The 27,098-nt window shown below is 39.2% G+C and overlaps 1 long non-coding RNA gene across 1 annotated transcript; it reads right to left on the bottom strand.

Moving 5' to 3' along the window:
• Positions 1–3,207: 3,207 nt before the first annotated feature.
• Positions 3,208–25,616, bottom strand: LOC143676444 (uncharacterized). Its single transcript, XR_013172088.1, has 3 exons — positions 25,521–25,616; positions 5,509–5,561; positions 3,208–3,606 (listed from the first exon to the last, which is right to left on the bottom strand). It is a non-coding gene; the product is annotated as an uncharacterized LOC143676444 (long non-coding RNA).
• Between the last annotated feature and the right edge of the window lie 1,482 nt (positions 25,617–27,098).

The following is a 27,098-nucleotide window of genomic DNA, read 5'->3' as shown; positions in this document are numbered from 1 at the left end:
CTTACATTTGAGTTCAACCTTATTAGCTAACTGCTCACCCGTCTCTAACATATATGTGTCTCTAAGTCCCCTATATTCTGTACTATAAACCTCTGATTTTACTTTTACCATGGTCATAAAAGTGGAGTCATACTGTATCTATCCTTTTGTGTCTGGTTTATTTCACTCAGCATTATGTCCTCAAGGCTCCTCCATCTTATCATATGCTTCAGGACATCATTTTGCCTTACTGCTGCTTAATATTCCATTGTATGTATATACCACATTTTGTTAATCCACTCATCTGTCAATGGGCATTTGGTTTGTTTCCATTGTTTGGTGATTGTGAATAATGCTGCTATGAACATCGGTGTGTGAATGTCTGTTTGTGTCATTGCTTTCAGCTCTTCTGGGTATATGCCAAGGAGTGTTACTGCTGGAATATAGGGCAACTCAATATTTGGTTTCCTCAGGAACTGCCAAATTGTCTTCCATAGTGGCTGCACCATTATACATTCTCACCAGCAGTGCATAAGTGACCCAATTTCTCTACCTCCTCTCCAACATTTCTAGTTTCCTATTTAATAGCAGCCATTCTTCTAAGTATGAGGTGTGATGTCTCATTGTACTTTTGATCTGCATTTCCCTTATAGCCAATGAAAATGAACAAATCTTCATGTGCTCTTGAACCATCTGTATTTGCTCTGGGTCAGCATTATGCCTGCATAGGCTGGGGGCAGATATGACCTGTCTGCGCAGGTCAGTGCTTTCCCAGAACTGGGGGTATGACTGGGAGCTGTGCACATGCACAGGTCTACGAGTGCTGTAAACTGATGTACCCATGTGCGGAGCTCATGGGTGGGTGGGGTGGGGCTGTGTGACTCTGTGGGGCAGACGTGGATAGCCTAGGTATGGAGGAAAGCATCTGCAGCCTTTATATGCTGGTGACAGCCTGCAGGTAGCAGGGAAGGGGAGATAGTTCTTGGAAGGGGCAAAGGAGAGGTGGGTTGGGTTGCGCTTGGGATGGAGGTGAGGGGCAAGCACACGTACAAGGGGTTGGCTTGCAGGGATGCTTGAAGCATGGGGAATAGGGGTAGGTGAAGGAGTTCAGGCACATGGGGTGTGGGATGAGTCACAGGCCATGGGGCTGTGCTGATGAGGGTAGCACATTTAAGGAATGGGGCTTGGCTTACTTTCTAGTCCCCTGCTCCCCATCCATGAACTCCTGAGGGCTCTGGGCTTACATAGTAGGCTATTTATACCAGCTGAATGGTCTCTGGTTCTCTGTTTCTCAGCTCCTCAGCTTTTGCAACCAGTACCACCCATGTCATTCTAGCCAGCCAGGGGAACTCAGCACCTCCTGTGGGGCAGGGACTGGGCACATGGGCAGGAGGCATGGAGAGCAGAGATGAAGCACAGAGGTTGTGGCACCGGACTCTCTCTGTTTTTAAACAGTTTCATTCACACATAAGCAATCTAACCTAAGTAAATAGTCATGCCTTTGCCACTGGAATCTTTATGAAGACATTTCCTTTGCTTCTGCAAAGGATTCATACTCCTCCCCAAATCCCCCTCTTGTTGACATTTTGGCATAATACATTTGTTACAGTCAGTGGAAGCATGTTATGATATTACTGTTGACTTTAGACCTTACTTACATTGATTGTATTTTTTCCTGTATACCATCCCCTTTTCAACACTTGCAATGTTGACATCCATTTGTTCTCCACCATGAAAAAACATTTTTAGATTTGTACATTTAATCACCATCATTGCCATCTCTATGCATTTCTAAGTTATTCCATTTCAGTCTTTATTCATTCTGGTGTCATATATGCCCCCAGCCCTTCTCCCTCAACCATACTCACATTCAGTTTCATTCAGTGTGCTTATTGTGCTACATTTAGATAGTATTGTGCTATCCATTTCTGAATTATTACAAGCAGTCCAGTTGCACATTCTGTATTCCTTTACCACCAAATACCCAATCTCTATATTCCTTCTATCTTTTAATAAGACGTTTTTAACTTTAACTCTCAAAGTTCACTCATTAATGTTAGTTCATATTGGTGAGACCACACAGTATTTGTTCTCTTGTTTCTGGTTAATTTCACTAAGCATATTGTCTTCAAGGTTCATCCATGTTGTTACATGTTTCATGATTTTATTCTTACACCTGCATAATGTCTCATCATGTATAAACCACAGCTTGCTTAATCACTCATCCATTGATGGGCATTTGGACTGTTTCCATCTCTTGGCAATCATGAATAATGCTGCTATAAACATCAGTGTGCAAATGTCCATTTGTGTCCTTGCCTACAGTTCCTCTGAATATGTACCTAGTAACGGGATTGCTGGATCATATGGCAATTCTATATTTAGCTTCCCAAGGAACCATCAAAATGCCTTCCAGAGCAGTTGCACCATTTTACATTCTCACCAACAGTGGATAAGTGTGCCTCTTTCTCCACATCCTATCCAGCATTTGTTATTTTCTATTTTTCTGATTTTGGCCATTCTGGTGGGTGTAAGATAACATCTCATTGTAAGCCCATAATTTTTTATAAAATTAGTAATAAAAGTATGTTGATTTCAGGCAGGCCATGGTGGCTGAGCAGGCAGAATTCTCGCCTGCCATGCCTGAGACCTAGGTTTGATTCCGGTGCCTGCCCATGTGAAAAAAAAAATATGTTGCTTTGTTACTACTACTTGTATTGTTGATATAATGGCTATTGTTAACTCTTTCATCCACAATGCATGTACCATTTTAGTGGACCTCAAAATGTAGAAAAACTCATTATACATTTTTTCCTCATGTTATTTTTAGATCTTTATCATTTTGGCCCATAAAAATAATTTTCTATCTCTAAAGCTATTTCTGTAGCATTTAGTCATTTTGCAACTTCCATTATCAATAATGATAGTGTAACCAGGACTTAATTTATACTCTTTCTGTAAACAACTAGAAAACTGAACAAAATATGCAAAACAAAGTTTCCAAACATTGGATAGCAGGCAATACAGGACTGTCAACCGAGAGGAAGGAAACATACAAAATAAGTCTTCTGACTATTTCAGTTTACTGATGACAGTTTCTAGGTTTCAGAGCAGGGAAGAAGAACCTAACATCTATTTTGCTATAAACAGACATTTAAAACCAAAATATAGCAGAAGTTTATTTAACTAAAGTAGCATTAATGCAGAACAACAACAAAAAGTTGCTGCTCCAAAGGTGTTTTGGGCAGGCAGCATATGTGGCTGATAGGAATAAATGGGGGGTATGGGAATGGGGAGGGGTGGGATAGTGAGCTACATGAGTTGCTGGGGGCCAGATGTCCTTTGACCATGTTTCATTAATTTTGCAACTTGAACAGGCAGAATGTCTCTGCAGGAGCAAGGCTATCTAGTGAAGATGAGTAAACTTGTTGGTGTCAGCATGACTTGTTTCCTTCCTGCCAGGGCAGAGGTGTTAGTTAGCTTTGTGAAGGATTATTGGTATGTCAGCCTGACTCAGTTGTTTCCTTTTTGTTCTTTGTAGTTTCCTAGATCAAAAGGAAGTTCAGGCATATCAAGTTGATTAATGAAGCTATTAACCATTCCATTTTCACACAGTCTGGTGGTCTCCTTGAATTGAAGAGAAAGAGAACGTGGTTAGGAGATGTCAAAGTGGTTAGAATTTATGGATAGAGGGCCCCAAAAATGGTAGCTAGACAGAGATTCTGGAGATATGTAGAGGGGATCCCTTTTACTCTTTTCCTGAGTACTAACCTTCATGTACTTGTAAGGAAACTACTGAGGCAGGTAAAATATACAACAGAAAGCAGTAGATTGAACAATTTCCACGAGCTTACACAAAGGCGTAAATAGTTCAAACTTCCACCAGCCAGAGAGAAAAACCTTGGAATTGGGCAGAGTTTTCTGAATGGTATCACCTTGGTGAGGGAATAAATTAACTCTAGACTAAAAGCTGCTCTAAACCAGCCTAAGCATACTTAAAAACTGGCCAGATCAACAGATTCCAAATAACTTCGCTGGACAGCAGAACAAATACAAAGTATTTAAAGGCATATCAAAATACTGCAAATAACAATTTAGTATCCAAGAAAAATTATATAAGGTAAAAAGAAAAACTGTCATATGCCTAATGTAAGAACAGTAAGGGGTTGAGATTTTCTCCTGCTTTCAGGCTAACAAATTCACTTACTACAGATTTGTAGATGCTGGTAGAAGACAATACTCCTGCAGCAGAGACAAAGGACTTTACTACTGATGACATGGCAGATAGCAGCAGCTTAGTTTTAATTTTGCATCATTTTCCTTGCCCCCTAAGTCTCACAGATGGTGATGGAGAAGCAGATCTAGATGAATGCTGCTTGCTTAATGGGTTATGTCATAGCTAAGGAACCCAAGGCTTCAGAAATCCCCATGTTATAAGGCATTCCTGGTAAAGCTGACCAATTGTTGTCCCAGAGGGAGATCTTATTATTACACTGGTCAGGAAACAAATCTCCCTTCATCTCTGGAGGCAGACACCATCTATATCTTCCAGGGGTGTTTGCTATACAAACATCCTTAAAAGATAGTCTCAGAAAAGTGTTCATACAAGGCATGAAGAAATGCCATGCATGATTGTCTCTCAACATCTAGCATGTAATAGTAAAAATATTTGAATTCACATAACCGTGATATATAGATATTCCAGTGTTCCTATCTTCTACACACATGCATAGCATTTCTTTAATATGAAACAGTTATACTTTGATTGAAAAAAGGCATTCAGTGAAAGTGATGTAAATTATATATTTACAAAAAACATAACACAGGCAGTTTTATTAATTATCCTATTTGGTATAGATGCTAAGATATGGGATGAGTGGACTATATTAGTGACAGTTCCTGTTAAGGTTCTAGTGGAAATTTGGAAATGTTAACATGGTAAAAATTTGTGATATTCATAATTAGTAGAATAACCAAATAGAGATTTAAAAATGTTGATATACATGTATGAAACATATTTTAAAAATAATTTAAATATTTTCACTAAGAAGAGTATCTCAATAGAAATTACATCATAGGAATCTAGAAAAATTGTTTTGGGAATTGAATCATGCCCTCTTCCCCTCCCCAGATACATGTTCAAGTCCCAACCCCTGGTCCGTGGATGTGAATGCATTGTGAGTAAATCTCTTGAAGGTATTACTTTAGTTAAGGTGTGGTGTAACTGAATCAATTGGGCTTTAATTCACATCAGTAGAGTCCTTTATAAAAAAGAATGATATTAAGGTAGAGAGAGAAAATCCATGGGAAGCATCCGGAAGCTGGAAGTCAGTGAAACCCAGAAGAGAAAGAAAATGTCACCATGTGCATTGCCTTGTGATGGAAAAGCCAAGGAACCCCAAAGATTGTTGTCTAGTCAGAAGACCAACCCTGGGAGGAAGCCAGCCTTTTAGCCTCTGAAACCATAAGCCAATGCATTCCTGTTTTGTTTTGTTTTTTTCATGGGCAAGCACCAGGAAATGAACATACCTATTGTTTAAGTCAATCCATTCTATGGTATTTGTTTTAGTAGGTTTTAGTAGCTGTGGAAATAAAACAGATGGCATCTCTTACTAATTAAGTCTAGATTTTCATGTTGAAATGAATCTGAGGCAAGTTTCCATAGAACTGAAAGTAATAATGGTTGTTATACATAAAAATAGCAATGTCATTTTTATATTTATCATCATTGTAAAAATCTCTGCATTTAAACTTTTTGTGTTTATTGAAAACAACAGAAACAAATGAGAACCTATCCTGCAGCCTTAGAATTAGAATTCTGTAGCTAAATAGCAGAATTATTTAAGAATATTACTAAAAATGCTAATGAAAAAATGAGATATTTAAAAGTGCTTAAAATATTAATTATACAACCTTTGTAGTCATTCTCTGATATAATAGCCAAAATTAGAATTATAGGTTACTAAAGCTCTCAAAAAAATTTGATAATGATGAATGACTATGATGGGATCTAAGAAATTAAAAAAAAAAAATTCCTAATAATTCAAGTATCAGAACATGGCTCATTTGAAAAATGTAGTGCTATGTCAAAAATAGTAGGTCACTATGATACAGTACTTCTGTACTTTGAGACTATATATTAATAATAACAGTACCTACCTACCATATTTATTTTCTTTTGTCCAGGCACTGTGATGAGCATTTATATACCTTTTTAATCTCATTTAATATTCACATAATATTAGCAACATGAAAGATAAAAGCTCCTTTGTACAGATGGATTACAGAATGGTTCCATGACAGACCCAAATTGTATAAAATGCTAGAGTGAACACTTGAATACATGCTGGTCTGACTTCAGTACCATGCTCTTTCCCCTGTGTCATCTGCCTTCTTGTAAGTTAGCAGATTAGTTCATTTACAACAGAGTTTGGCAAACTATAGCCCATGGACTAAACTAGGTCCACCACCAATTTTTGTAAAATGGTTTTATTGTTTCATAGTCAAATCCATTCACGGACATTCATTTACATGTTTTCTTTGGCTGCTTTTGTGTTACAGTGGTACAGCTGAGTACAACTTGTGACAAAGATGAAATGGCCCGCCATGCTGAAAATATTTACTATCTGGCCCTTTATAGAAAAAGATTGCTGATACCAGGTTTAGAATAATTAGTGACCTAAGTCTATGAATCTATGGTAAAGTATATCCATGCCATAATATGAGAATGGCTGTGAATTAAATTTTCTTCTTTATTCCTTAGAGAAGGAAATTCACAAACAAGTTATTTTTGAAAGAAAAAAATCTATGAGTAAATTATTGGAGATTTTTTGCATTGAGATAAACTAAAGAATGGAGCAGCAGCTACCCTTATGAAAGGCAAGATTTTCTGGAATGGCTCAGAATATGGAAAGGTATAAAGAAATCTATCCTAGGGATGGTCTGCAGCACTAGATTCTGAGACCTGGTAAATGCTAACTGATCAAATAAACTCATAGGCTGCTTGGCTGGGAAAAAGGAACTGCTGACAATGGCAGTGGGAAAATATGAAAGTTTAGCCACTTGATAATCTTGGATATAAACTATACTGATTTTGATATCGATTTAGAGAGCATCTGGTTATTTTGAATACATATTTATTTTAGTAATGGATAAGTACTTGTATCAGCTAGAGTTCTCTGAGAAACAGAATCAGCAGAAGATATCTGTAAAAATAAAATTAATAAAAGTGTTTCACATAATCTTGGGGATATAGAGTCCAAAGTCTGTAGCGCAGGCTGCAAGCTGGCAGCTCCAGTGAAGGTCCTCAACGAACTCTCAGGAGATGCTGCCTGGCTGCAGCAGGAAGAGTGATTGTCTCTTCTGAATCCTCCTTAAAATCCTTCTGGTGATTAGAATAAGCATCACTCATTGCAGAATACACTATCCTTAGCTGATTGCAAATGCAGTCAGCTGTGAATGTAGCCAAAGTGATTATGATTTAAGTCCATGAAATGTTCTCATAGCAACAGATAGGCCAGCGTTTGCCCAACCAGGCAACCAGGCACCACCACCTGGCCAGGTTGACATGTGAACCTGGCCATGACAGTACTTAAACCTTTTAAAAATAATGATTGGGTGGTCAATGGTAGCTCAGTGGCAGAGTTCTCACCTGCCAGGTCAGAGACCTGGGTTCGATTCCCAGAGTCTGCCCAGGCAAAAGTAAATAAATAAATAAATAAATAAAAATAACAATCATGAAACTGGCTCAGTGGTAGTCTTTCATTGGCTTCCTCAGAAACTGATTGTCAAGAGGAAAAAACTTCTCTGTGACAGTCTATAAATATATTTGATGTATAAATATTCTCCAGATAGTGTGTCTTACTTGAATGACACAAAATTTGTGCTAAACTTAACTTTTCATCAGCTTTGTAAAATTTGGTATTAAAACCTATAACTACTCTTCCTGCTTTTCAACAGAATAATGGGAAAACTACAGGGAATGTTATCATTGTACCTTATAGTAAGGGAATTTATCTCCCAATTAATTAAAATAGCACATCAAGTCAGAAAGTAATTAAATGATATGTCACCGTTATGCTCTTCTTAACCCTCTACCAAAACAAAATTAACTGAAGATGATAGAATTCTAATTCTTTAGAGCTTTCAAAGAAAGGACAGACTTTCAAATCCATGAAATAGCAAAAAGTAGATTTCATTTTAACAATTCTCATCCTTTTTTCTTGGAGTATTCTCAGTGAATCTTGAAGTACTCTTTTTTAAACATCGAGTAACTTAAATTGCATTTCTATGATTTGGCAAAAGGGGCATTATACTGTAAATGGTGCATAGACAATAGAAAGACTAAAAGATTTCATTCATTCACTCACTCATACATGAAAGATCTTCTAAGAAGGGTGGGGATTGGCTAAGTGGAAAAGGTTGTAAACTAAAAATTGTTAAAGAGTTATAATAACCTTTCCCACTTATCTTGTCCGTATACTTTTTATAAGGTTTTTTAAATTTGTGCTGCTAAAAAAGGCTAGATTTCTATATGTAATAGATAGATGGTGGAGTAAATGAATGAGAAATGAGGAGGATGTAGATTAGCTGACAGTGGAAATCAGATTTTTTTACACAGACAAGTGAGAAAAGAGATCAGAGCAGGTTGCACTGTTGAGTGAGTCTTTAGGGGAATTGTTAAATGAATATTTTTTTAAATAAAGTCTACTGTGTATCTATGGTGTAATTCTTAATTCTAAATAATTTTAGGTTAGAATTTTCATTTAGTTGTATCACCATGGAGAAATATGCTTTGGAGCAACTACAAAAATAAATACAAAATAAATACTGGATTAGAAGGTATAGTAAGTATTAAAAATAATTAAGAACAGGGTATTGTGAGGGCATAATTTCAATGATATAATTGAAGGCATCATTAGGAAATGGAATTTGAGCCCCTCTGAAAGCTGACTAGGAATTATCTGAGTGAAAGATGGGGATGGACAGAAAAGAGCACTGATGCCTTTGGTAAGAACAGTTTTGGTAAAGTGACTCATAGAAGCCAGCTGGGGAGTGGGTGCAAAGTATATGTGGGTTTAGGAGCTAGAGTAGCACGTGTAGAAATTCCTCCCAATAAACTGGTTTGAAAATAATAAGACAATTTTATAGCATTTGGAAGGGGTATGGAATGCAGGGAGAAATGTTTTCCTTTAAATATGGGATGCCAGAAAATGTTTGAGTGCTCAAGACCAAGATCTTACAGAAAGAGAAGATATAACCAGTGGAGCTAAGATTCAGAGATGTTAGAGAATAGAATCCATATAGTACAACCCAATTATTAAATGAATTGCACTTGAATTTAACACTGCGATGCCTAATTTAGAAATAAGATCTCTGAATCTGCTGTCTACTGTTTTCCTATTAGACAATATTATGGTAATGTGAGACATTAAAATCTGTGTTTTATAGCTGAACTGTGTCCCCCAAAAGGATATATTCAAGTCCTAACCTTCAGAACCTGAGAATGTGACCTTTTTTGGGAAATAGGATCTTTGCAGATAAAATCAAGTTAATATGAGATGGTACTTGATTGAATCTAATAACTAGAGTCTTTATAAAGAGAAGGAGATTTAGTGACAGAGATACAGACCAGATGGATACACAGGCAAGAAGGCCATGCAAAGACAGAAGCAGGATTTGGATTGATGTAGCTACAAACCAAAAACACCAAGGATTGGAACCACCAGAACTTAGGAGAGGCAAGGAAGGACTTTTTGTAGAGCCTTCAGAGAGAGCATGACCCAGTCAACACCTTGATTTCAGACTTTAGCCTCTAGAACCATTAGAGAATAAATTTCTGTTGTTTAAGCCACTGAATTTGTGATATTTTGTTATGGCAGTCCTAAAAACTAATACAGAGGCCAACTTTTTATTTTGAATTTTTGAAAATCGTGACACTGATGGACTGCATGAATGAAGCTCCTGACAGATCTGAAAGTAGAATTTATTGCAGTTCTCACTTCCACAATCATTCATAGCCATTTTTCTTTAATATGAAAAGTATCCTTTTTTTATTAGAGATTTTTTTATGTAGTATGTGTAGCATTCTTGATGAATATGAATCATTTACTGTGTTCTAAATTAAAACGGCAAAATTATACTGGTGGACCCAAATCATTGTAATTATACCAAGGAAAGAAAGGAAGCATAATTCTTTAGTTACCTGGAAATATTACCAGAATTGTGTTAAGCATTTTTATTTCCATTCTCTTATTTATTTACTGTAATAACTCTCTTTTATAAGTAATTTTGATAGAGACTCAGATCAGTTATCCAAGTTTGCTAAGCATTAAGACCTCAGATTTGAACCCTGGTTTTGAGATTACAAGCCCAGTATGCTTTCTACTATTTTACATGGAGGTTATATATACATGCACACATACAATATCCTAGATTTTATATCTAGAATTATAGTACATAATAGGCTATACCTTATAAATACATTAACCTGCCTATCTTACCAAATTATTATGAGGATGAACAATACAAAAACTACATAAAGGAATTTCTCATAGAAAGGGAGTATATTGTTAAATTCAAAATTTTGATTGTATTACTGACGAAGTCACATTTGTGAACACCTGCATCCCATTTTTCAAGTCAAATTTGGTAATAATATCCCTGATAATGAAGCTCAAGAATCTCCATATCAACATGCTTTTTAAAGCAGCTGCATAGGAATACTCACACAAGCAAAGCACTTCACACAAGTTAGGCAGGCATGCTTTCAGGACTGAATAAGCAATATAAGGATGTAATTCAGGAATGTTGATAGTATCTGGAAATGTACTGTTTAGCATCAAATTAGTTTTGTGATATTATGAAATAAAAAGGACCCACATATTCCAAGATAACTATAATGAAAGACTTCATTCATGCTTAACTTGGCAGCCACAGTCATATAATAAGCATTACAAAGAATGGAGAAAGAACTACATGATTTTGGATAGCATTTGTTAAAGCAAATATCAAAAAGGAAAAAAAAAGCTCAATTATCTTTTTGGGAGCCATCATTGTCTAATAAATTAAATACTTCCTCTTTTAAGGTTTTCCATAATGTAGTTCAAGCCTCCCTCTCTAACTTTTCTCCTTAAACTGTATGACATCTATCTTGCTAAATTGCTTCTTATTCCTCTAATAGATTTTGTTTTTCATCCCGTCTTATCTAACTAAAACACTCTCTTTAGCTTTCCCCGCCTTGCCTGTCATTCAAGGTCCATTTTAAAATCCCAAACTATTTTCTGTATAGAACTTTCTTGATCAATCTCTAACTGAATATGCTGTCCATTTTCTAAACCTCCCTAAGATCATGGGTCTCTTTCATTATGCCTTTAGTGAATGTTTAGGATCTACAGGAAGGAACTGCAACAAGAATTGTAAGGAAGTTAGCCCATTGAGAGTTGAACTGTAATATCAATGACTATAAAATTAGTGCAGTTAGCAAGGACCCCCAAAGGAGAGGAAATGGTTTCTAGGTTTGAAAAATCTGATCATAATCTGATTTAATGATTAACATATTGAAAGAATGAATGAGCCAAACATATTATATTATACTTGGATTCAATAATGAAGAAAAGTCTCAGGCAAATTTTGACAGTGACCTTGGAAGGAAGTCGAAGAGAAAGGAAGCCTTAGGCTCAGTATTTGCATATTTTAACAAGGAATTGTATCTCCAGGGTGTTTAAGAATTCTGTGAAGCTAAAAGAGCTTAAGTAGTATGAAGCCCCTATTTCAAAATCATCTCCATAGTAAGACTCTTGCAACCAAATACACAAAGGCAGCTGGCATTGCATCCATTCTCTCCTTTTTCTTCCTGCTGCCCTTTTAATAGAGAAAGTGTCTTTTCTATTATCTAAATATCTTTGCATCTATGCTCTGTATCCCATCCCTTTTCCATATTCTCATGCATCATATTCTGTTCATTGTTCCTTAAGTACCTATATCTTAAAGTGTTCAATTACAGAACTCAGAAAAGTAAACCTGATCCTTGAGGTTTCAGATTAGTATCACTCAGAGACAGATTTTTAAATAAGGACTCAGGAGTAATAAATTTATTTTGGGGTTTTGAGGAACACCAGTAGAGGAGCAGAGAAGTGAGGCAGGGTAAGGAAAGCAGCCAGTAAAAGGTAGCATTTAAGTCTACCACCACTGTGGTCAATTGTACCTTAATTCAGAAATGGTTAACACATAATGGTGTAAACACATGCCTTTGAATTATTTTCTTAGAGGAAGGGCTCCTGGCATGACAGCATGAAGAGTTCTGTAGTTCTGTTTCAACAACAAAACATTGGTGAAAATTATTTTAAAAGCAATCATTTAAGTCTGGAAATGTTCTCAGAGGAAACATTTACCGAAGAAAATCTCCTAAAGGTTGGCGAAACAGTGAGAGTGTAGGAAATTTGAACCAAGAACTGGAGATGGAAACTACACTCTATTGGTGTAGCCAATAACATAGGGCTATCTCCCCTACCCGCTCCCAGTTGGAGGGCTATCTTCCCAGGAGAGGCAGTATGTCAGCATTTTTCATCCTGCTCCAGCTACCTGTTGCACTAAGGTCAGGATAAGTGTAGCTGAAAGGTAGAGCTCCCTTCCTTCCCCCACCTCTAATCATGGGACAGAGGCTGATCATCCTTATTCCACTTAGCAAGGAGGTGGTTCCATGCTGGAGATTCCAAACCAAGAAGACCTCAGGCTACTGCTCCCTCCACCTCTGCCCCAGTGCTCAGCTTCTCAGCATCTAAAGTAGGATTGTCATTCTTAGGGAAGCATTCCATGGTTCCTACTCCTCCCTCCAGAATTTAGGATCTGAGATTTTTTTCATTGTTGGGGGTGGGGGGGCATGGTCTGGGAATTGAACGAGGGTCTCCCACATGGAAGGCAAGCATTCTACCACAGTCCACCTGTGCACTCAGGATCAGAGATTTTGCCTGAGAGAAGAAGCAGGATGTAAAACAAAAGCTCCTAATCCCTTTCCAAAGTAATGACTTATTTTGCAACTGAATTTGGAGAAGTTCCATCCTGAGGGTGCTCTCAAAAATGGTAAAGATTGTGACAAAAGGCAAATTTTAGGGAAGGGATAGATATATTGGGCACATAGGCTAAACTGTTGGCCAACTAGTTTGCCCAAGAGAACCTATGAAATAGACAGCTGAGAGGAGCCTGCTGGGTTCAGAACAAATCTTAAACACTGACCTTTGGGACTCCTTCAAAGGAGACCAGTTTTTTTAGTTAATGCTTGGGAACAATTTGTCAGATGACATTGCAAAAATAATAGCACAATCAGCCAGCAATTAGTGAAGCTTAACAGGTAGAGATACTGAGAAAAATAGACATAAAGAGCCCTGACAAAACCACTGTCACTCTTCAATGACTGTGGGCTTTTCCAAGTTTGTACCTTCTGACAAGCAACATCAAAGATTTAACATTGCAGAGGAGAAATGGGTCTCATGAAAATAATCCAAACAGCCACTAAATAAATAAACAAGCAGAAAACAATTGTAAAATGGAAGAGGAAAGTCTCAGCATCCAGAGTTTGCAACATATTATCTAACATTTCCAGTTTCCAATGAAGAATTATGAGACATTCAAAGAAACAAGAATGTATGACCCTCCTTGGAGTTGAGTCATATTAGAGGTAGAAGGTACAGTCTTCCAAAGACTGCCCTTACTTCAGACAATAACCACAAATTTGTGTCACCAGGTGTTATGGTTAGGGACACGTGTCAACTTGGCCAAGTTGTGGTACCTGTTTATCTGATTGGGCAAGCACTGGCCTGTCTGTGGCAATGAGGACATTTCATAGGATTAGGTCATGATCACGTCAGCTGCATCCACAGCTGATTCCATTTGTAATCAGCCAAAGGGGAGTGTCTTCTGCAATTAGTGATGCTAAATCTAATCATGGGAAGCCTTTTAAGGAGGACTCAGAGGAGACAGGTTCCATTCCTGCTTTGGCTGGTGAGCCTCTCCTGCGGAGTTCTCCAGGCCATGCATTGGAGTTGTTGGCTTCACAGCCTGCCCTGTGGATTTTGGACTCTGCATTCCTGAGGTCACATGAGACACTTTTATAAATTTTATATTTGCAAGTGTTCCCTGTTGATTCTGTTTCTCTAGAGAACCCTAACTAATACATCTTGGTACTGAGAGTGGGGTGGTTCTTAAGAAACAGAATCTTAAAAATGGGTTTTTATGAATGGTTTTCTACTCTGACTGGACTCAGAGTCACTAAGGACTCTGATTCCCATAATCAGAATGACACTCCCAATCCATGGAGTGAGTTGGCAAAGGAGATAGTAAAAATATCATCATTCGATTCTCCTAATGCTTCGCTTGTACGAAGCCAGACTCTGGGGGATAATATTTTTGACACCTTTACAGAGTTTTATAGAAATAAAAGTTATAGAGATGTTGGTTGGTTGTTGTTAGATACACTGTCTACGTTAAGGGGTGAAAGGGATGGGCTTAAGGCTTCAAACGAGAAGCTTAAGTGTCGTCTGAAAGATGTAGACGTTTCTATGAGTATCCTGAAGGAAAATCTTATTTCCTGTAGCTGTAGACTTGAGATCTCTGAAAATCAGACTCAGAATCTTATTGTTAGAGTAGCAACTTTACAACGTAAACTGAAATCTCAGTCTTGCATGGTGTGTGCCGTTAAAGTGAGGGCATTGATTGGAAAGGAGTGGGACCCTGAAAAATGGGATGGTGACATATGGATTGATAATGATGTTGGGGGCGAGGTTGAAACCCTATGCCATGCTGAGTTTTCTCTGGATAACCCTGTAATAGTCTGTCCTGAGGACATAGCCACCCCACCTCCAGCCTGCCTTGAGGAATTGGCCACCCAGCCTCCTCCTGAAAGGATTAGCCCTAGACTGATTATTCCTGTTTCACCAGATGAAACTGCAAATGAAGGCCCTGAAGCAAATGGCTTGGAAGATATTTCTAATTCTTTTCATGACCCACCCCCACCACCCCTCATTTCTTCTAGACTTATAACTAGACTAAAGTCCCAACAGGCCCCTAAAGGTGAGGTACAAAGTATCACACATGAGGAGATACGTTATACTCCAAAAGAACTGTGTGAGTTTTCCAATTTATATAGACAGAAATCAGGGGAATATGTGTGGCAATGGATTTTAAGAGTGTGGGATAATGGTGGGAGGAATATAAGGCTGGATCAGGCTGAATTTATTGATATGGGCCCACTAAGCAGAGATTCTGCATTCAATGTTATAGCTCGAGCGGTTAGAAAAGGTGTTAACAGCTTGTTTGGGTGGTTGGTTGAAACATGGATCAAAAGGTGGCCAACATTACCTGAGGTTGAAATGCCAGAACTGCCCTGGTATAATGTAGATGAGGGAATCCAGAGGCTTAGAGAGATTGGAATGTTAGAGTGGATTTATCATGCAAAGCCTGCTCTTACACCCCAGGAATGTCCAGAGGATGCACCTTTTACCAGAACAGTGAGAAATAAATTTGTGAGACTAGCACCATCATCCCTAAAGAGCTCTGTGGTTGCACTTCTCTGTGGGTCAGATGTTACTGTAGGAACTGCTGTCACTGAGCTGGAATCCTTAAACACAATGGGGATGACAAGATCCCGAGTTGGCAGAAGCCAGGTGGCAGCACTTAATCACCAAAGACAGGGCAGACACAGCTATTATAATAGACAGCAAACTCAAAGGAGGCATCAGAATTATATGACACACAGAGATCTGTGGCATTGGCTAGTAAATCATGGGGTACCTAGAAATATAATAGAAGGGCAGTCTACTAAATTCTTGTTGGAGCTGTATAAACAAAAGAGTTCTAGGTCAAGGGAATAGAAGTCTAACCTGAATTACAAAAACACAGAGTCATGGCCCCTTAATCAATTTCCAGACTTGAAACAGTTTATAGACCCTGAGCCCCTTGAATGAAGGGAAGGCTAAGTCCCTATGGAGGAGAAACCTGTTACACTGCCACAAATTTATACTGTTAATCTTCCTCTAAGTCTTCCCCAAGGAGACCAATGGCCTTTTACCAGGGTAACTGTGCATTGGGGAAAAGGAAATGATCAGATATTTCGGAGATTATTAGACACTGGTTCAGAAGTGACATTAATTCCAGGGGACCCAAAACGTCACTCTGGACCACCAGTCAGAGTGGGGGCTTATGGAGGCCAGGTGATCAATGGAGTTTTAGCTCAGGTCCATCTCACAGTGGGTCCATTGGGTCCCCGGACCCATCCTGTAGTTATTTCCCCAGTTCCGGAATGTATAATTGGCATAGACATACTGAGCAACTGGCAGAATCCCCACATTGGTTCTCTAACTCGTGCAGTGAGGGCTATTATGGTGGGAAAGGCCAAGTGGAAGCCACTAGAACTGCCCCTACCAAGCAAAATATAAATCAGAAGCAATACCATATTCCTGGAGGGATTGCAGAGAGTACTCCACTCTTAAGGACTTGAAAGATGCAGGGGTGATGATTCCCACCACATCCCCGTTCAACTCTCCTATTTGACCTGTGCAGAAAACAGATGGGTCTTGGAGAATGACAATGGATTATCGTAAACTCAACCAGGTGGTAACTCCAATTACAGCTGCTGTTCCAGATGTAGTATCATTGCTTGAGCAAATCAATACATCCCCTGGTACCTGGTATGCAGCTATTGATCTGGCAAATGTTTTCTTCTCAATAGCTATTAGTAAGGACCACCAGAAACAGTTTGCTTTCAGCTGGCAAGGTCAGCAATATACTTTCACTGTCCTACCTCAGGGGTATATCAACTCTCCAGCCCTATGTCATAATCTTGTTCGCAGAGACCTTGATTGTCTCTGCCTCCCACAAGACATAACACTGGTCCATTATATTGATGATATCATGTTGATTGGACCTAGTGAGCAAGAAGTAGCAACTACTATAGATTTACTGGTAAGGCATTTGCGTGTCAGAGGATGGGAGATAAATCCAACAATAATACAGGGGCCTTCCACCTCAGTAAAATTTCTAGGTGTCCAGTGGTGTGGGGCATGTCGAGATATCCCTTCTAAGGTGAAGGATAAGTTGCTGCATCTGGCCCCTCCCACAACCAAAAAAGAGGCACAACACCTAGTTGGTCTTTTTAGATTTTGGCAACAACATATTCCTCATTTGGGTGTGCTACTCCGGCCCATTTATCGAGTGACCAGAAAAGCTGCTAATTTTGAGTGGGGACCTGAACAAGAGGAGGCTCTGCAACCGGTCCAGGCTGCTGTACAAGCTGCTCTGCCACTTGAGCCGTATGATCCAGCAGATCCAATGGTGCTGGAAGTGTCAGTGGCAAATAGAGATGCTGTCTGGAGCCTTTGGCAGGCCCCTATAGGAGAATCACAACACAGATCCTGAAGATTTTGGAGCAAAGCCTTACCATCTGCTGCAGATAACTACTCTCCTTTTGAGAAACAGCTTTTGGCCTGCTACTGGGCCGTAGTAGAGACTGAACGCTTAACCATGGGCCACCCAGTTACCATGAGACCTCAGTTGCCTATCATGAATTGGGTGTTGCCTGACCCACCAAGCCATAAAGTTGGGCGTGCACAGCAGCACTCTATTGTAAAATGGAAATGGTATATAGGAGATAGAGCCAGTGCAGGTCCTGAAGGCACAAGTAAGTTACATGAAGAAGTGGCACAAATGCCCATGGTTTCCACTCCTGCTGCCACATTACCTTCTCTTTCCCAGACCAGAGCTATGGCTTCTTGGGGTGTTCCTTACAGTGAATTGACTGAGGAAGAGAAAACTCAGGCCTGGTTTACAGATGGTTCAGCACGATATGCAGGTACCACCCGAAAGTGGACAGCTGCAGCATTACAACTCCTTTCTGGGGTGTCCTTGAAGGACAGTGGTGAGGGGAAATCCTCCCAGTGGGCAGAACTTCGAGCAGTGCACCTGGTTGTTCATTTTGCTTGGAAGGAAAACTGGCCAGAGATGCATTTGTATACTGACTCATGGGCTGTTGCTAATGGTTTGGCTGGATGGTCAGGGACTTGGAAAGACCATAATTGGAAAACTGGTGACAAAGAGGTCTGGGGAAGAAGTATGTGGATAGACCTTTCTGAGTGGGCTAAAAACATGAAGATATTTGTGTCCCATGTGAATGCACACCAGAGGGTGACTTCAGCAGAGGAAGATTTTAATAATCAAGTAGATAAGATGACCCGTTCTGTGGATACAAGTCAGCCTCTTTCCCCAGCAACTCCTGTCATTGCCCAATGGGCTCATGAACAAAGTGGTCATGGTGGTAGAGATGAAGATTATGCATGGGCTCAGCAACATGGACTTCCACTCACCAAGGCTGACCTGGCTGCAGCCACTGCTGAGTGTTCAATCTATCAGCAGCAGAGACCCACATTCAGCCGCCGATATGGCACCATTCCCCGAGGTGAGCAGCCAGCTACATGGTGGCAGGTTGATTACATTGGACCACTCCCTTCATGGAAGGGGCAGCGATTTGTTCTAACTGGAATAGACACATACTCTGGATATGGGTTTGCTTTCCCTGCACGCAATGCTTCTGCCAAAACTACCATCTGTGGGCTTACAGAATGTCTTATCCATTGTCATGGTATTCCACATAGCATTGCTTCAGATCAAGGAACACACTTCACAGCAAATGAAGTGCGGGAATGGGCGCATGCTCATGGAATTCTCTGGTCTTACCATGTTCCCCATCATCCAGAAGCAGCTGGATTGATAGAACAGTGGAATGGCCTTTTGAAAACTCAATTACGGTGCCAACTAGGTGGCAAAAACTTGAAAGGCTGGGGTAATGTTCTCCAGGAAGCTGTGTATGCTCTGAATCAGCGTTCACTGTATAGTGCCGTTTCTCCCATAGCCAGGATCCATGGGTCCAGGAACCAAGGGGTGGAAATGGGCGTAGTACCACTCACTATTACCCCTAGTGATCCACTAGGAAAATTTTTGCTTCCTGTCCCTGCTACCCTGAGTTCTGCTGGTCTACAGGTTTTAGTTCCAAAATGGGGTGTGCTTCCTCCAGGAGAAACAACAGTGATACCACTGAACTGGAAGTTGAGATTGCCACCTGGACACTTTGGACTACTTATGCCTCTGGATCAACAAGCCAAGAAGGGGATTACATTATTGTCTGGGGTAATTGACCCTGACTATCAGAAGGAAGTAGGACTACAACTACATAATGGAGGTAAAGAAAAGTTTTCTTGGAATATAGGAGATCCCCTAGGGCGTCTATTAGTACTACCATGCCCTGTGATTAAAATCAATGGAAAACTGCAACAACACAATCCAGGCAGGACTACTAATGGCTCTGAAACTTCAGGAATGAAGGTTTGGGTCACCCCACCAGGCAAAGAACCACGGCCAGCTGAAGTGCTTGCTGAGGGTAAAGGGAACATGGAATGGGTAGTGGAAGAAGGAAGTGATAAATATGAACTTCGACCATGTGACCAGTTACAGAAACGAGGACTGTAATGCTGTTTTGTTCATGTTATACTATTTAAGTTGCAAGATATCAAGTTTAAGAATGAATGTTGCCCAAGGATTTGCACCCTATTCTGGAGAGATGTAATGTATTTCCAGTTATATGCAGGACAGTTGAGTATTGTCAGGTAAAAGAAAAAATTTGTGCTTATTTGTTTTCATTTGGAAATTATGTATGGTTTAAGGCGATATATATATAGGTACCAAGTTGACAAGGGGTGGACTGTTATGGTTAGGGACACATGTCAACTTGACTAAGTTGTGGTACCTGTTTATCTGATTGGGCAAGCGCTGGCCTGTCTGTGGCAATGAGGACATTTCATAGGATTAGGTCATGAGCACGTCAGCTGCATCCACAGCTGATTCCATTTGTAATCAGCCAAAGGGAAGTGTCTTCTGCAATTAGTGATGCTAAATCTAATCATGGGAAGCCTTTCAAGGAGGACTCAGAGGAGACAGTGTCCATTCCTGCTTTGGCTGGTGAGCCTCTCCTGCGGAGTTCTCCAGGCCATGCATTGGAGTTGTCGGCTTCACAGCCTGCCCTGTGGATTTTGGACTCTGCATTCCTGAGGTCACATGAGACACTTTTATAAATTTTATATTTGCAAGTGTTCCCTGTTGATTCTGTTTCTCTAGAGAGCCCTAACTAATACACCAGGAATCTGTAAGCAGGCTACAAATTTGAGGGACTCTACAGATTCTCTGATATTTGAAAATTTGCCAGAATGACTCACAGAATTTAGGAAAGTACCATACCTACTTTTACAATTTTATTACAGCTGAAGGATACAAATCAGAACCAACCAAATAAAGAGGAGTATAGAGCAAAATCTAGGAGGGTCCCAAACGTGAAGCTTCCATTGTCTTCAGGGATGTACTGCCCTCTAGGCACATCATTGTGTAATAGTACTCAAAGGATATTGCCAGTTGCCAACCAGGGATGCTTACAGAAACTGCTGTGTCCATAGTTTTTATTGAGGATTTATTACTTAGGCATGATTGATTAAAGCACTGCCCACCTGGTTTAATTCTTTAATTAAAAGTTCCAGCTCCCTTCAGGTCATTAGCATAAACTATCTGACGTTGCCAATGGGGCCCACCATATATAATAGAGACACTCCAATAACTCAGGAAATTTCAAGGATTTGGAGGTTAAAACCAAAGAACCAAGGGTGAAGGCCAGATCTCTTTGGCTGAGGCCAAATTATTTATTGTACACACCCATATGTCAGAAAAAAAGCAATCTTGTGAGAGTGACAAGATGTCAAATTTAACAGACAAAGCCTTTAACATACTTACAATAAATATTCTCAAAGAATTGAAGGGAATCATGATTAAATAAGCAAAGGAAACTATGATAAAAATTTCATGTCAGATGAAGAATATTAATAAAGAGATATAATAAAAAGGAAAAAATGGAATATCTGGAGTTAAGAAGTACACAAGTGAAATAAAAACTCATGAGAGGGACTCAACAGATTTGAACTGGGAGTAGAATTAATGAATGTGAAAATGGATTGATATAGAAAGAAAGTTGAAGAGCAGAAAAAAGAATGAAGGAAAAAATGAAGAAAGCTTCAGAGAAATGTGTGACACTATGATGCTCTCTAATCTATGGATATTTGGAGTATCTGAAAAATTTCCAAATTTATCGAAAAATAATTATCCAGACATTTAGGGGTTTAATTAACTCCAAGTAAGAGAAATAGAAAGAAATCCACAAAAAGACACATAGCAGACATGTTGACAGTCAAAACAAAGCTAAAATTTTGAAAGCAGCAAGAGAGAAATGATGCATTGCTTACCAAGGCATCCCAATGAGATTATTAGCTCCCTTCTCAGCAAAAACAATGGGGGCCAACAGGCAGTGTATAACATTTTCAAGTGTTCCAAAAACAACAACAACAACAACAAAAGTCAACTAAGAATGCTCTATCCATCAAAGCCATATTTCAAAATTGAAGTTCCATGCTGTTGGGCTCATGCATAGCCTTTACCTGTACCAACATGGTTACTTTGTACAAGGGTGTATTTTGCAAGCAATGAGACAGCCTGCTGCAGAGCCTCTCTTGCTCTAGGTCCCATGTAAAACTGGCAGCCTTCTGAGGATTAGACTAATGAAATAGAAATAGTATTTCACATAGGTATAGGCTGTTTCCAAAATTTGAAAATGACAAAACAAGCATTGAGCTATTTTCTTAGATAAAGGAGGAACAAGGTCTAAAACCTTTTCCTTTACCTTGGGCTGTCTCATCATTCACCAGTCCACTGGACCTTTAAACACTTTGCTAATGTGAGAGGTCCTTCACACCTTGAAGGGTTGATTTTCCACTCTCTGGAGTGCATACATTACAACAATGCATCAAGATTAATTGTCATTTTCTTCTCCCAGGTGCAATTAACAGAGTGTCTTCATAAACCCATCAGAGAAACTGAGATCTTTTGGTCTGGGACTTTATTGCCTGCTTTCTTAAGGCCCCCACTTTAAGAGGGGTCCATATTGGCAATTTACATCCCCTATATCAGTGTCTTCCCAGAATCCTTATCAAATAACCCTAAAAAATCTGAGAATTCCCCTTTCCCAGTATATAGTTCCTTTGTGGAAGGACTGGGAATATTGCTGCTGTGTTAGTTTGCTAGAAACAAACTAGCTGGAATGCGATATACTGGAACTGGAATGGCTTTTATAGAGAGGAATTCAACAAGTTACAAGTTTATAGTTCTAAGGAAGTGAAAGTATCCAAATTAAGGCACTAACAAGAGGTTACCTTCACTCAAGAAAGGCTGATGTGTCAGGAACCCCTGTGTCAACTGGGAAATCACATGGCTGGCATCTGCTGGTCCCTTGCTCCTGGGCTTCTGTTGCTTTCAGTTTCTGTCTGTATAAGGTTCCTCACTTTGCTTCTCTGGGGCTGGCTTTCATGTCTTGGCTTCCCTTGGCTCCCTCCAGGTTCTGGCTTGCTTAACATCTCATGGTGATGTCTGTTGGGCTCCAAGCATCTCCAAACATTTGTGTCTCTGTTCTCTGAAGCAACTGTTCTCCATGCATCTACATCTGCTCTGTTAGCTATGAGGCTTCTGTTGTTTCTGTCATTTTCATCATTTCTGACTCTTTCCAAAATGCTTCCTCTTTTAAAGGATTCCAGTAAACTAATCAAGACCCACTTGGAATGGGTGGAGTCAAATCTCCACCTAATAAAAAACTCACACCCACAACTGGGCATGCCACATCTCCTTGGAGATGATCTAATCAAGATTTCATACTACAGCATTGAATCAGGATTAAAAGAAACAGCTGCTCTCAAACGATTGAATTAGGATTAAAACATGGCTTTTTTGGGGTACATAATACTTTCAAACCGGCACAGCTACCGTTACATCCTTGCTGCAGCATTGTGGAGCACTTCCTCAAGGGGACATAGCCTCCCTTCAATTAATGGTATCTAAGAGAGCCAACTCAGGTCTAGACTGGAGGGAAGGATTCTGATTTTCAATTGTAGTGGCTAACATCAGTTTTAGGGCCACTTGCTCTTGATTTTTAAGAAACAATCATATATCAATAAATAGTCTCATAAATTGGTTATATATTTTACACCTAGGAATGCCATTGTCTGTTAGGCATGGCCAAAGATTCAGATGGGTTGTAATTCACTGATTGCCGTTCTGGATTTACTTCCCATTATGATAATTATGTTCATCTTTCCTCTAAAGATTACATGCTGCCAAAGAACCCTTGCTATTCAAGAACTTTGACATTCCCAAAGACATTAAATAGTTAATTTCCATTATATTCTTCCCTACTGTCAACCAAGGTCTGTAAAAGGATAGGCATACTTGAGCTTCTCAACTAAGCTAATGCCACCCTCACTAATTCATTTCTTATTAATTTATTGCAGGGAGCATCCTCCAGGGCTTCACAGTGAACATAGTCAACTGTTGGGTTCACTGGTCATATATAATGAATTTACTCTAGCATATTCTCTGTCCTCTTTACCAACACTCCACCAAGACAGTTTTCTCATTTCTACCTCATTTAATGGAAGTCATCATTATTTTGTAATTAAAAAAATAATAATTTAGTTTCATAAGTATTTATAAAAGCAGTATTCAGGATTCCTATGTTCCCCTCACCCAGCTTTCCCAAAAAGATAATATCTTAAATAACCACAGGCCATTATAGAAACCAGAAAATTGACATTAATAAAGTGCTATAAGATGTAGCTTGGACTTTCGAGTCTTTACATGCCTTTATCCCCACATTCTTTTTCATGTTTCAAGGAGCTGTTCCAGAAACATACTATCTATAGGTGTCCTTGCCTGGACATTAAATGCCCAATCAAGGAAGAATACTCCCAGTTCAGCAAACAATTTCTTATTCTGTCTCATATTTGAACTACCTCTCCTTCCCACACTCTCACTCCACTCTATTACCCTCAAAACTGAATTCCTGGATATTTTTCCTTGTTTATGTGTCCCAGGTTCTGCAGTATTTTGTATTTTTGTATTTTCTTTTTTTTTTGGGGGGGGAGGTTCATGGTCTGGGAACTTGGGTCTCCCCCATGAAAGGCAGGCATTCTAACCACTAAACTACCCATGCACCCCCTCTGCAGTATTTTGGCAAACAATTTATTTCTTTCCAAATGGTGGCACACATTTTACAATGGGGCCATCCTAAGACTTGATCCTAGTCACTGGCCTAGAAGCAATGTGTTTTAGTCTGCAAGCCGCCAGAATGCGATATACTAGAACTGGAAAGGCCTTTACGAAAGGGAGTTTAGTAAGTCACAAGTTTACAGTCCTAAGGAAGTGAAAGTGTCCAAATTAAGGCACCAACAAGAGATTTACCTTAATTCAAGGAAGGTCCATGGGTTAGGAATACCTTTGTCAGCTGGGTAGTCACATGGCTGGCATCTGCCTCTCCAGGTTCTGGCTTGCTTACCATCTCATGGCAATGTCTACTGGGCTCCAAGCGTCTCCAAACATCCATGTCTCTGTTATTCATGTTTTTGCATCTGTGCCAGCTCTGCTGTGAAGTTTCTGTCATCTCTGAGGCTTCTGTTCTCTCATTTCTCCAAAATGTTTCCCCTTTTAAAGACTCTAGTAATCGAATCAAGACCCACCTGGAATGGGTGGAGTCTCATCTCCATCTAATCAAAAGTTAATACCCACAATTAGGTATGTCACACCCCCATGGATATAAGCCAATCAAGACCCCAACCTGCAAATGCTGAATAAGGATTAAAAGAAATGACTGCTCCTACAAGATTAGATCAAGATTAGAACATGCTTTTCTATGGTACATAATCTTTTTAAACAGCACATCATGAGAGGAGTTAGGTCACTTCAGAGGAGATGGGGTACTTCTTGAGGATGGAAAATATATTCTCATGAGGCAACTGTCTGGTTGCAGCTTCACCATTATCTCCAGACCATGAGAGACTGCTATCCTCTAGTAAGTAGTATTGGCCACTTGCGTAGTCTCAGAAAGGTTCAGGGAAATCAAGGTGCTGAAGTTTCTCATGTGCAAAACCAGATTTGTATTTAGACTTTAGAACAGGAGAGTTATCAGATCTACTAATTAAAGTTTCTCCGCCACTCTGCCAGTCACAACAGATCCTGTGCCTGTTTTATAGACTGATGAATCCTCTAACGGCAGAAGATGGGAGGTTTCTTTAAACACCGTCACGGAAGAGTTCTGGTTTCCAAACTGTGTTCTCAGGTGATGGTTGGCTAATTTGAGACTATCAATGTCTTCATTCAAGTAATGAATTGTACTTAACAAAAATCAACTAATTTTTATGTTTCCTGGTATTACTATGGCTACTGCGGCCTTCAAATCTAGAGATATTGAATAAACCAGTGCATTCCCTTCAAACTATGTCCCATCCCAGTTCACCATCGCATCTTAGTGATAATAAATCTACAGCATTACAGGGATTATCACCGTTACAGTTAAGAATAAAAAAAAATGGGGTCTTATTGCCGTATGGTGTATGAATAATTCAATCGCAGAATCTTACCCAAAGGAACTGCCTTTTGTGGTCACTGGCAGTACTTGGGATTCCACCAGAAGTGTCTGTAAACAAAGAGCCATTTCAGATGATGTTCAAGATCTCTTACAGTTCTTTAATTCTATCATTTATGACATTATGGAAATTCTAGAACATATTCCTCTCGTAACAATTCCAGTTTGACAGACAATGCATAATGCTCTGTTGGTAAAAGAAGAAGGGTTTATAGATCACTGGGTTTAGCCCATAATCCACAAAGACAAGACGTGGGGTTCAGTAATAGCTGACAATTTGAGCAAAGAATTTAAGGCCAAGAATTGAGCCAAGTATAAGAGAAGAGATTCAGGGCCTGTGAATGTTGCCTAGGAATTAGAGGACAGGAACATGGGAGGCATATGTAATTTTACTTATATTCCCAGAGGGCATTTATTTGATATAGAACATGCTTGTTTCATGGTATTTTAAAGCTGACTTCCCTTTTGCTTATGTATTTGACATTTCATATGGCTTAATTTATATATAACGTTCTTTGCTAAACTCAGAGAATATAAAGCAAATATAGATCCTTTTTCAAAGAATAAATATCTTAGAATTAGAAATATTCTTAGGGTTCTATAACCTAAACTCCTGTTAAGTACAGTAATATTTTATGTAAACAATCCTGCTACTTTTTTTTGATGCCTCAGTGAAGGAAAATTGACTATCATATGAGCAGCTTGCTTTACCATTAAGTAACTCTTCTAGATTGAAATTTCCTGTTTATGTGGCTTCAAAATCTTCTTTCTGTCACTGGTTTGAGTTTTATCCTCTGAGGCCACATCCCTTTTTAATTATCAATTAAAATATGTCCACCTCATAACAGAAAGACTTGCTGTGCATCTGTCCAATATCTAGTTCACTCTTCTCTGCTTGCAATTTGCTTAATCATATATTACTCAAAATTTGGCAGTCTACCTTACATGGATGGTCTGATCAGAAGACAGAACAAGAGTAATTTTATTTTTCCTTCTCTGGACACTGTACCTATATTATTCTAGTTAAGTTATCATTTAAAATAGGTGCATTTGTTTTTCTACACGCTGAAATTTGTGGTAATACATTCTGTAATTAGGTTTAACTTTCAGTTATCTTTGTGGTAAATCTTTGATGTAAATTGCCAGCCTTCTGCCAGGGTCAGGTGGTGTCTGGACCATCTTGCCCTCTGTCAGTTATGTGGTTTTTGAGGAGAGAAAGTCATGCTCACATTAGCCTTCTCAGGACATGGACATTTGATGCAAAAATATAAACTCATAAATTTCAAAGTCGAATATGATTGGTATTTAAATGTTCTCATAATTTCAAACATCTGCAAATGCATTCCTTAATTCCTTCATTGGAATATGCAAATGAGAGCCAACTGTTTGTAATGCAACCTTCTTTTTCAGTACTTAAATTGTCATCTACAAACATTCTATTTGTAGAAGAAATAACAACATTCTCTGGCATCACAACTTTTAAAAGAAATTCTGTAACTGGCAATAAAGCTCTTAGAACACATTTATAACACATTGGTCAGTGTGTGTCCTTGGTTTCTCTTGATCTATTGAT

The sequence above is a fragment of the Tamandua tetradactyla genome, chromosome 3 (assembly GCF_023851605.1).
Source record: "Tamandua tetradactyla isolate mTamTet1 chromosome 3, mTamTet1.pri, whole genome shotgun sequence".
NCBI classification, from domain to species: domain Eukaryota; kingdom Metazoa; phylum Chordata; class Mammalia; order Pilosa; family Myrmecophagidae; genus Tamandua; species Tamandua tetradactyla.
The sequence above is the reverse complement of the archived record's forward strand: the minus strand, read 5'-3'. Positions and strand labels throughout refer to the sequence as shown.